The sequence below is a fragment of the Solea senegalensis genome, linkage group LG10 (genome assembly GCF_019176455.1).
Source record: "Solea senegalensis isolate Sse05_10M linkage group LG10, IFAPA_SoseM_1, whole genome shotgun sequence".
In the NCBI taxonomy this organism is placed as follows: domain Eukaryota; kingdom Metazoa; phylum Chordata; class Actinopteri; order Pleuronectiformes; family Soleidae; genus Solea; species Solea senegalensis.
The window spans coordinates 16,800,186-16,812,364 of record NC_058030.1 but is presented as its reverse complement, the minus strand read 5'-3'; positions in this window follow the sequence as shown (position 1 = coordinate 16,812,364).

The following is a 12,179-nucleotide window of genomic DNA, read 5'->3' as shown; positions in this document are numbered from 1 at the left end:
TGTGACAAATGTATGTGATTTCCTGCGACAAGTATTGATCTACATTATCTGCTCCTTTGTTTTTTTTTATAATAATGCCACTTTGAACTTGATTGTTTTGGTATATATTATTATCTTATATTAGACTCAACTTGAACATAATATATTCACTCCCGGAAACAGTAAGTAGGACAGTAACGCAGTGGTGAGGTGTGCAGTTGGAGTGACATAATGGGTTTAAGGTGAAGTTGGGATTATGTGAGGGATCAACTCTGAGCCCTTTCTTGTTTGCAATGGTGATGGACAGATTGACAGATGAGTCTCCATGGACCATGTTGTTCGCCGATGATATTGTACTGTAATATATATTGAGAGTATAGGGGACAGGTGGAAGAGAGCCTGGAGAGGTGGAGGTCTGCACCCGAGAGAAGAGGGATGAAAGTTGGTAGTAAAGTACAGACAGAACACCTGTGTGTGGTGAAGTTGCAAAGTAGTAGAGGTAGAGTTTAAATAGCTGGGGTGCACAAGAGAGGTGAAGAAGAGCATGCATGGTGCAGGGTGGAGACGAGTGATTGGGGTGATGTGTGACAGAAGGACAGCAGCAAAAGTGACAGGCAAGGTCTACAAGATGGGAGTGAGACCTGCTATGATGCATGACTTAGAGACAGACAGGAGGTGGAGCTGGAGGTGGCAGAGCTGAAGACGCTGAGGGTTTTCTTGGGAGTGACCAGCACAGACAGGATTAGAAATAAGCATAATTGAGGGACAGCTCGGGCTGAACGGTTTGGAATTAAAGTAAGGTTGACATAGTTTGGTCACATGCAGATAAGGTATAGTAAATATATACTGGACAAAGGATGTTGAAGATGGAGCTGCCACGCAGGAGGAAAAGAGTGACAGCAGAGAAGGTTCATGGACGTGACACGAGGGTGAGATGCAGGCAGATGATCCACTGTGGGGACCCCTTAAGGGAGACATCTACTACCAGAAACAAGGATTTTGATAATAAATGAACTACAGACCAAAGATGTAGTTAATAGTAGGAGTTAGTTGAAATATTCCGTAAATAAATATTATTTAAAATGTACAATATGAAGCTATAGAACTCCAGTAGTGTGATGCGACAGCATTATACATCAAAGGCCTACAGTTATATATGCAAATGCAGTGAAATGACTCTGATTGAATCTGATTATGTTATATACCATACAATGTAAACAACATTCAGGTTTGTAATGTATACAGTGTCGAAAGACAAATGAACAGTTGAAGTGTGTTGACTTTAAACCCCATCAGTTAAATATGCTTTCAATGAGAGGAAGTACAGAACACAATGAGTCCAGTGGTCATGGCATTTATGTGCTGCTCAAATCTGTTGTTTTATTTTTCCATATTGGAAAAAAAATATGCTCACACAGTCTGTGATACTTATTTGACAAGGTGCAGGGATTAGTCAAGTGGCCGGGCCCCCACTCTACTGCCCGAAAATGAAAACATAGCAAATGCCTTCTCCTTGCTAATTTAATGTGAGCGTCTAAACGTTGGCTTTCATCACAGTAAAGGAATCAGCTCTCTCATAGATCCACATTAGGAACAGATCAAAGCCAGTTCAAGGAAGGAGTGTTAAGTCTTCACGCTAAGGTAATGAGTTGGTTGTTTTTTTTTCACCACTCGTCACTCGTTTCTCTGGAGCCAGCAGTATCTCTGTGTGGGATGATCCCGGGTCTCTCCCCACCGCCCACCCCCCGAGCCTCTGATCTCTGATGTGTGCTGCTCTCTGATGACCCTTGCCAGCAAAACAGATACACACTAATAACCAAAACATGCTGCATGGTGCGGGTGCTGCACGCAACACAAATGCAATAGAGAGGGCACACTCTTGAAGAACTGCTCGCTCAAATCTCAAACATAATATACATCGGATCAAATATTGTGTAACAAGAACTGAGTAGAACCAAAAAAAAAAAAAATTCATTTTTTTCTATATTTGTAAAGAATTTGTAATTAAAAGAACATTTTTTTATGTTTTTTTTCCTTGTTCCTTCAACACACAGCTCTCATTTGTTTGTTTTTATATTTAATGCACTTTTCGTTGAAGACAATCTTGAATCTTGAATGGGAATGGGAAAGATATCACTCATGTTTCCTTTACTGCTGCTCTGCTGTACATCTTTTTCAAATAAAAATGGATTCAGTTATAAAAGAATAATATTTTCATTGCATAATATTTGATTTTTTTTTTTAAACCACCCTGGACTTGAAAATTGGGATAGAAAGAACTGGAATTGACAACTGAAATTGATGCAATTTAAATCATACACAACCCTTTAAACTCTTTTTCTCTGTCTCACACACAGACACACACCCGCAGACACACACTGCATCCTCACTCAGTTAACAAGAATTAAAGGCCTCTCTGATCACGACTCGCCCCTGCCGCCCTGTCTCTAAGAGCACAGAGGCTGGGTCTCTGTCACTTTAACTACATGAAATTACAACCCAAATGGGATGTCAGGGGTTAGCAGTGTCTCTAAGAGAACTATGTGAATATATTTCCTCCTATGGACCTGCCCCCAACGTGACCTCCCCCAGGAACAAGAAGTAACCTGGTGATTGGCGTTTTTACAGCCAAATTAAACCGTCTTGCAGCCTACTGGAGGCAGGAGGAGAAAGCAGCCATTCCAAAATTAGTGAGCCATCATCATGACAGAAAGTAGTGGGGACATGGTGTCATCCAGCCACTGTATCGATTAACCCATAAATAGTATATGGCCTCTACAGTGTGGCTCTCCCAGGCTTACACTGTAAATGGAAGTTATCTCAGCTATGCATCCATCTTGCTTTGCTGCGTGCTTTAAAACCCTAATACCTAGAGACTGCAACGCGATTGGGTGTTAAGCACATCACGAAAATGAGCATATTATGAATTCAATTAGTGGAAATTGGCCAAATTGTATCTTGGCTGTTGTTTTTGTGTTTAAACATCGTTGCACTGAGTGCAAAAGTGCAAAACAGAATGGGAAGTTTTTAATTAAAAACAAACAAAGCACACGTATCCTACAAGGTGGATTATCCCATTGTTTTAAGATATACACAACTTTAAAAATAAATTACATTAAAATGAAATGATAAAAAAAAAAATACATATTCTGATTCTTGTTTTTTAAAAAAAACATGGCTCTGTGTCTGTGATTCTCTCTCATGTCAGGTAGCCCAGCTGCATTATTCCCCATCTTCTCGCTCCAGACACCTGGATTATCATAAAAGAGTAATGCCTGTCAAGCCTGCATTGATTTGAGCACAAGTTCGCCCAGTCATTCTCAAAGTTGTGATTAAAAAAAGCTGCTTCTGTTTTCCTATTGAAATCTTTTGGCAAAAAAAAAGAAAAAATGGGAGAGGCCTTTCATTTTCATAGCCTCCAGAACACTCAAGTATTCATTGCACTCTACTTTTTGCTTTCAACCTCTCCGCGGGAGACAGAACTCGTGACATCTATGTATGCCGTTCCTATTCATGATGCTATTCAGCCTTCAGATTTGTGCTGCGAGTGATCCCTCAATACCATCAGATCACTCTTAATGTCATGCAGCCAGTTCTGCGCCTGTCCAGAGAAGCAGCGTGCTGCAGTGTCAGAGTGTAAACTGACAGAGTCCAATTCAACACCTCTTTGTCAAAACCCCCGGGCCGCTCTTCTGTTATTTCTGTTATGGGGCAAAGTTTCCCTGCTCCAGAATGAAACCACACTGAGTAGGTTATCAGTTTATTTCCTGCGAACACGAAACTTGTTTGTCTGTGTTCGTGCTTCGCTGGCTTTATCTGTGTATTCATGTGGGAATGTTCATGTGTGGGAGTGGATGCGTAATGCACGGCCACGCTGCGAAGAGTGATTGCTTTATTCCTGCCTTGTATGTGCTATGGGGGCCGGGGCCGTGTCTTTGGGCAGCTGTATGGATGGCTTGAGGAGGTCTCCATCATTCATAAAGCGCACTCCTACATGTAGAATTGATCTTGCAAAGAAACAGGGTGGCAATAGCAGTTCATCAGTCTTCTCCGACCACAAATCACTTGGAGGTGTCCCCCTGGGGGAGAGGTGACACCATTGTCAGTGCAGTGGTCCCCTCGGACAAAGGAAGGGGCAGGGCAGGAACTCTCGCTCATATGGTGGCCCCAAAGTCCTCGAAATGTGAACAGCATTCATGTAAATATCCATAGATAAACTCAAAGAATGTACATTATGCAAAATAAATAATGGGAAAGAAAAGACTAGTACTTTGGCTGACAAGTCAGCTAAATTGTGCCATAAAAATAAATCACACCCGACTCCTTTTCTTCACTGTTTAATACACATTTTCTTAATTTATTGTCACGGTTCAAACTGCCTTGAACAGATATATTAGAAGAAACTGATGATTCAAAAGGAGAAAGAGGCACAATTGCTATATTAACTCATTTTTCAAGAATCTGATTAATATTAAATATGCACATACACACCGGGCACTGAAGTCAAACAGGTTTTATAAAGAATGCATAATTAAAGCTACCTTTACTCATAGTGTTTAATATATGCATCTCTGCCTATTAATAACACAGGTCATTAATTTGTATAAATCAGCTATGTATGGCACAGAGTAATTTCCACTCCTGTAAAGAGAATTGGTGAGATGAAGCTCTTGCCTTTGGCCTTGGGTTGCACATTACACTCATCTTACATTAGGGCACATGCTTCTCCTGTTCCTCCTCCTCCTCCTCCTCCTCCTCCTGCTGCACCTCCTCATTCCGTTTGGACTTTGTCATTGATCTTCATTCTAAAATAATCTCTTATCATTTCTCATTGTAAGCCTGCAGAGAAACCTTTTCCAGATCCCAATTCATTAGCTTCGCCCTGAAAATAGAAAAGCTTAGAGAAAGGTGGGACGTATGCGACGTAGACTCAAAGTAAGCACCTTTAAAACATGTCAGCCGGTCCACTTTAAACACGATATGATCCGTCTGTGAACCTCTGACATGTCACATTATTTCTCTTTTAGGCTAAAGCGTGAACTGCTGAGTATAAAACAATGCCGCTCTCTCCCCTCGGACTGCAGCGCTTCCCCGTTATCAAGCTGTTTATTTCAGTTTTCAGCTCGTGTCTTCATTAACAAACTTTAACATTCACAGAAGGGACGGGTCGGGCAGTGAAAAGGTCTCCTTAACATTTCTCAGTGCTTCTCCCCAGACAACCAACAAGCAAGTCTTTTCTCAATCATTGTCCAGACAGAAGAGGGGAGGCACGTGTGAGACGAAAGTAGATTTCGTAATTTCGTGGTAAATTATTAGGGAAAAAACGTGATAAGGTTCATCCTTTAGGGGTGGTTGATGACTCTACACTGTTTCAATTAGCGCACTTCTGATTGTGGAGGCAGAACTCAGACAATCGATCAAGTCTCTCTCCCTCCTTCTCTTTCTGTGCCCCGTTGCCCAAAAGACCCTTTAAAATATTCAGGTAGATTATGAATGGTTACACCCCCTCTCTATTTATATCTTCTTTATTGACAGTATTACATTTATATGGAGTCAAGGTGAGGGATTTAATTTAAGATTTGCACAAAATATTTTTTTTTGCTTAAAAAAGACAGATTAAGGAACAGTGATTGATATGATTAACACCTTTTAACAGCGAGAAAAGTTTAACACATGGATCAGCTGAACTGTTATGGATTTGCGTACCGATTTCTGAACAAATTCAGGAATACTTCAATAAGTTTTGGGAGCTATGGTCTCACTGAGTGACTAATAATTGTGGTGTTACCTTGTTATGGAAATTCAAAGCTACGTCTGGCACATCGCTCCTCTGATGTCACGTCAGTCTGCTTAGGGCTGTCAGCTCGTGTTTGAGCGAGGGCTGATTCCTCTCTCTCCCCGTCCGTCTCAGGCGGGGAACATAAAAGGGAGGATGTTTATGATGGACGGGCAGCTTTTTAAAGAGAAGCATCACAGGGTGTTGGATGGGAGGGATCCAAATCAGGACGGCTGTGATGTGACGAGACAGACAGGAACATCCTTCTCCCCGTGTCGAGATGTCAAGCAGAGGGAGACTTAGCAGAGTAGACAGTATCATCACTCTCCCAAGTGAAGCAAGAATTCGCAGTGGAGGAGAGAAGTGGAGGGACAGTGGTACAGAGTTGGCATCATCTCAGCCTTGGTTGGCCTCACTATTGTCAGGTTGGGCTTCTTGTTTTCTTTCCTTGTTCTGTACAGAACTGATCATTTATGTTTATGATTCATAGAAATCGTGTAGCCATGTTTATCAACAGATGAGCTAGAGATTTGTACTTTGCATCGTGCATAAATTCACTTACTTGAATGTGGAAAATGCAGTATGTTCTGTTCACATATAATAACATCGCCTACCAGCACTGCTAAACCTCACCAGCTCAGTAGTCAGACCTTGAATCGAAATATCTCGGTATGTTAGTGCAACTAAAAATAGGATTGTCTTAGTCCGACTAAAATCGGACTTTTAACGCGCATGTAAACACACGGACTGTTTCTCAGCTTTGGAGAAGAAGTCTATACCGTCTTCTGTGTCTGAAAATGAGTTTTCATGTAACTCTAACCCTCCCTGAATAAGGTAATGGTTAATTGGTCATTCATATTTATAATTCTTAAGTTGATTAACGTTTGCCTGATAATAATCAAGAGTTAATATTACTCGTTCTTTGGGTAATTGGTTGTGTAATGTCATGAGAAATTGGACACTTTATCCAGTTTCTTTTGGGATTTCATAGCTGTTGAATTTCACTTCTATTCTTTACTCAAAATATTTGATCAACCCAAACAAACTGGGTGCAAATTGATGCCTTGGATTATTTTGGTACATGTTCTAGGTTGTTTCTATTGCATAAATAAAATAGTAATAGATGAAGTATGAGACCTCATTGGATGCAGTTAATCTGTATTTAATTACCTTTCTCATGAGATAATCCAAAGGTAAGGGGCCAATACAGAAGTACTCTTGTTGCTCTTTGCTTGGGTCTGTGGACATTCACGTACTGTGTGCCTCTATCACTTGCATTTCAGCTCAAAGTCAATCAAGTATTAGAAATAATCAGCATAAATTTACACCTTTAAAAAAATAAAAATGTGAACATTCTGTGCCGTCTTTCTCCTCCTCTGCCTCTTATCCTGTTTGGTAATTAGCCTTTGACCCCCCTGAGATCACGCAGCTGTGAAGACTGAAGGATAGTTTAAGAGACGGATTTGTCATATAAATTTCTCATCAGTCTGAAATCTTGAGGGCAGAGCTCCCAATTTATTATATTACAGAGCACATCTTGAGGCACTATCACTTAGGAGGGAAGTGTCAAGCAGAATCTGTCTTTGACTGTTGTGCCAACTCCATTTGCCTGGGTTTTACAGCGCGCCCCTTGACTTTGCCATGTGTGGAGAATCATGAGATGCTGGTGATGGGCAGTAATTCCCTTGCCTATGTGAGTGAGTGATCAGAATTCATATTAGCCATCTTTAGATGCTGATGGCAGCCTGTCAGGTGCCAAGTAGTCTCTCTCTGGACTGCAGTAAGTCACTTGTGGGGATGAAGCAGCATCCCATTTTAAACCTGCAGGAGACAAAGAAACATGCTTAATTCCTTTACTGTCATTTGGAAGACAGAGAAGGACTTTTAGTTTTAGCAAAACATTCCTTCTGCGGTGATAAAACCATTATTATTGTGTGCTTATATTTTGCCACTCATGTAATGTAATAACACTGTGTCTGTGCAGGATTTCAGAACAGAAAAAAAAAAGGTTTCCTCTTCGTCCATTTGCTGTTAGAAGCCTGTAATTCCGTTCTATTGGTTTCTCTGTCAGTAATTTCACGAGATTAATGACACTGTCACACACTTGTGAAGCGTCCTTAACTAAGATTCAGAAGCATAATGTCCACTCCATCTTTGTTTCATTTCTCCCGTTCAAACAGCATTCCAATCAGCATTAGGCCATCTTGAATTCTTCCCCGTTCTGGCGACTGCGCAGCCTCGGTGCCAGAGTTGGAGGGGGAATGTTTTTGCCAAACAGATGGAAAAGCATCAGTGTGTTGCACACACACAGACACACATACTTCCACTTGGTGATTTCACGGCCTGCGCTGACATTCAGCCATTCATTACAAAGTGAATTAATGTGCCAGAGTTGCAGTTTCCTCTTAAAAACAGATGTCTCCGGAACATCTAATTAAGCAGCACACCAAATCATTGCCTTTCAGTCATCTCCAGCCATTTTACCTCTGTATCAAAGAGAAATGTGCAGTAAAGCTGCTTCTTATCTGGATTAGGCGAGCTCGGTGTTGCGGCTATGACCTCAGTGCCCAGTAACCTAAATCACTATTTAAATTATTCACACAATAACGACACCGGAGGACTCCATTATGAACATTATTGCTGAGAAATGGGCTCGGCTGAGGTGAAGGATGAGTCTTATCTTTCGCTGTCAGTCAGGGCATTAGTCATGGTAACGGGTCCTCCAGACCTGTGTTCATGGTTTTCATTGAGGTTTACATAGCAGATTTATCACAGATCACAAGCCGATGTCAGCGTCCTAACATTGAGATGGAAGAAACCTAGCAAAAGCTGTTCAATGTCATTATTGTAATTTAAGGTGCTTATAAGTGGATGTAGACCTCTGTGTCCTCTGTGAGATGGTGCCACGTTAATATGGAATGTATGTGGAAAATTGTGGGTTAAACAGCAAAAATACTCAGCCCACCACTGCACGACTTTGACATCTGCATTTGGTGTGGCTCGAGAGCAAATGAAACTGCACCGAGAAAAAAAGTTTCCATTTCCAACCAAACAAGACAGAATAACGCCAAGTGTTTTCTCTGTCATTGCTCTTTTTTCTTGCGTCAAGAAGCCAAACTCAATTTATGTCAAACAAGGTTTAAAGGACCTTGGGATTAAAGCCATAAACTGGCTGCTGTCAGACCTGAAGCCCTGCTAACAATTTAGTGCCAAACGGGCGTTGTTCAATATCATTTCATATTATATCATGTCACGACACAGTGACAGCTACACATCAGCCCAGTCACAGATGGTTTGCCCTGAAGAACTCCTCCGATGTCGGCTCCAATCGAAGCTGACTCCACTTAACTCTGATCTAAAATGGGAAATCTATCCGGAGTACTCTGCGGGGAGCGGCTACAGCTATTGGTAACGAATGCTAACAGGTCGATAAGGTAATGAGAAGACATATTTTGAGAGGGGATATTTGGGTAGGTGGGTGTGGTGGACTGGGGCTGTAATGGAACTTGCCAAAAGCCTTCACTGGTTCCATGATAATGGCAAGTGACAGCACTAATGGAAAACTTGCCCGCACAGAGACACAAAACAGCCACAGCCAATATTTTTGTGATCGCAATTAAGCACATTGGTATTCCAAGGTGCCAATTGAAGGCCACCTCCACACTGTGGATACAAAGCAGTACAAAGCATGAAGAAGAACTATGGTGATGCAGAACAATTTAGGGACAATATCTAATTGCAATTGTTCTACCGTATTGCCATTTGACTTGCGACATCATTTTAAATAAGTCTAAAAATAACATCAAAACATGAACTACTCTGTAACCCTGTTGCAAGGATGAGAACTTAAACATATTGTTTGCAACATTCATAACAACAATCAAGAAGGAGACAATTGAATTGTAGCCTTTGACAGTGACTTATTGTGCTGTTTGAAATTGTGATTAATCGTTTAGCCTTATTAAGAACAAATCCCATCAAACCCATAAAGACAAAAGCAATATATATCATTTTACCTATGTTAACAAGTGTGCCTGCACGTGTGCAATTACTGTCACTGATAATATGCAAACAGTCTGTAAACCCATTAGTCAAAATATAGTCATCATATAACAGCACAAGCGATGCTCCTATATTATAGATATATAATATACAGATAAATAAATGTTAAGCAATCAAATTCCATTTGTACCGATATGTCACATTTTCTATTCATACACATGTTGCCTATATGGTATGTTTTATGTTCATCATTTTAACATTCAGTTCCATGCAGTGTTCACAGTGGAAGTGAATAACATTGATGATCCTGCTACACGTTTAACAAGTAGCAAGTTCTCTTGTGAGTTGTACCCAGCGGTCCAAAGATAAGCAGTTGGTGAACTGGCAACAGGGTCAGACTCGTGTGTTGTTTACCTGGGGAAGAGTTGGCCCCAGGATGTGCAATGATAAGGAGGAAAGCAGCAGAGGCAGTGGGATGCTCTGGATAATGTCCTGATATGGATGTCACTTTGACATGTATGGTGTATGCAAACCAAGTGTCCTCTTTTAACAGGATAATGCATCCTGCCACGCATCAGATATAATCCCAAAAAAAAACCCCATAAATATAACATTGATGGTTCACCAAGCACAGGCTTTAAAGAGAGACATGCACCGCCAATGTCTTGTGAGCAGAATGTGAGTGAAGGTAATGTCTGTCACGCTGCAGTGATCATTTGATCGATGTGGACTTATTTTAACTTAAAAGAAGAAAACAAACACAATAGGGGGGTGTAATTTTGGAACAGATGGTATACGACTGATATTAACACCAAAAAGTGGTATCAAGTCATCAAGGTTTTGATGTAGTGGTTGATCAGTACATTTGCTCACTTAATACAACACTGCCAATCCAATAATAACAGCCAAGCTCACATGGTTTATATAATTTCACTATATGCTTGGTCAGCTATGTTTCATTCTGTAATCCAAAGCCATGTGAAGTGAACTGCATGCACACGTGCATGTCTGTCATAACACATATTTGGATGCTGATCAGCATTCATGGCCCAAGTAGTCTCAGAATACAAATCCCAATACACTGTCACAAGTTACCTGCAGGCCTCTCAGTCTTTTGGCATTTAAGATGCATCGTATGATCAGTAAAGGTATAAATCTGTGCCCTGCACTTCATTACCCTGTGCGTCACTGTTTCTGAGTATCTGTTATTCTCTCGTAGTTAAACCTCTTGAGCAGAGATAGACGAGATGGGAGACTGCAGGAGCAGAAGGACGAGGGGACAATTTGTGCAATCAGAGGAAAAGGCAGAGAAGGAGAGTGACAGAGGGAGGGTGAAACCTCCACGTGTTTGATGGTGATTGGAGACATCGCTTACACAAACAATGAGGCGGAGGATGACAACATCTTCTGCATGATGAGTGTGTTTGTGAAGGCTGTCCTCACGCGACGGAATGGCACTCTGAATCAGCGTAACACGCCCCAGACATGTAAGCACAGTGACACGGGGCGAACACGTCCAAACACACATGCATGCACAAAAAGACTTCACTTTACATTTTACAGCTTGATATCAAATCAAGTATGCAACGACAAGAGGTGAAGAGACAGGGGTGGAATTTTGATTTCAAAGGTGGAGGGTGTGTGTGTGTGTGTGTCTATGCACGTCTCTGTGTTGTGTTGGTTGCAAATAGTATGACCACAGATCCTCAGGAGAGCTTACGTTTTTCATTTGCCCTTATCCAAAAAGAAAATGTGCCGTTGTTTATTTTTGTCTTATATGAAACAGATGCTCATGACAGAGCTGTTCTGTTAACTCATTTACATCACTACAGATATAGTCACAGTTCTCTTATTTTTAATGCCTACAACTCCAACTTTTTCATGTCTGTGATAAATTCCACGGGTAGAAACTGAAACTATAGTATAAGGTGTCTATTATCTAGTTATCATATTTTGAAAAATAAACACATTTGTCACCTATGCCTTTTCTCTCTTGCTCTCTTGCTCTCCGTAATGTGAGGGCAAGGTAAAAAAAAAAAAAGACAGATCTGAAGGTAGCAGCAATTCTTTCACACACACAAACACACGAGCCACAGCCTTTTCACAAAGTAGCATTTACTCACAGGTACGCGTCGGCAATGTGGACAACCTTTCATGATAGATAAATTAGCAGCAATCAGTCAATGACTAGAACTACCCCAGGATTAACTGTTTCATATGTAAATAGCTAATGTGACCAAACGCAAGCATCACATTAAAGATGGAATACTTTTTTGTTTTTTGTGATTTAATTGGTTGAGTGATGGACTGACTTTACTTGATTGAAATAGCATGTAGTAATAAGAATAGTAATACTACAGCAATTCAGCAATCTCCCAGTTAGCAAAATGAAAGAACATTAGAGTTACTGTGTGTAGGATTT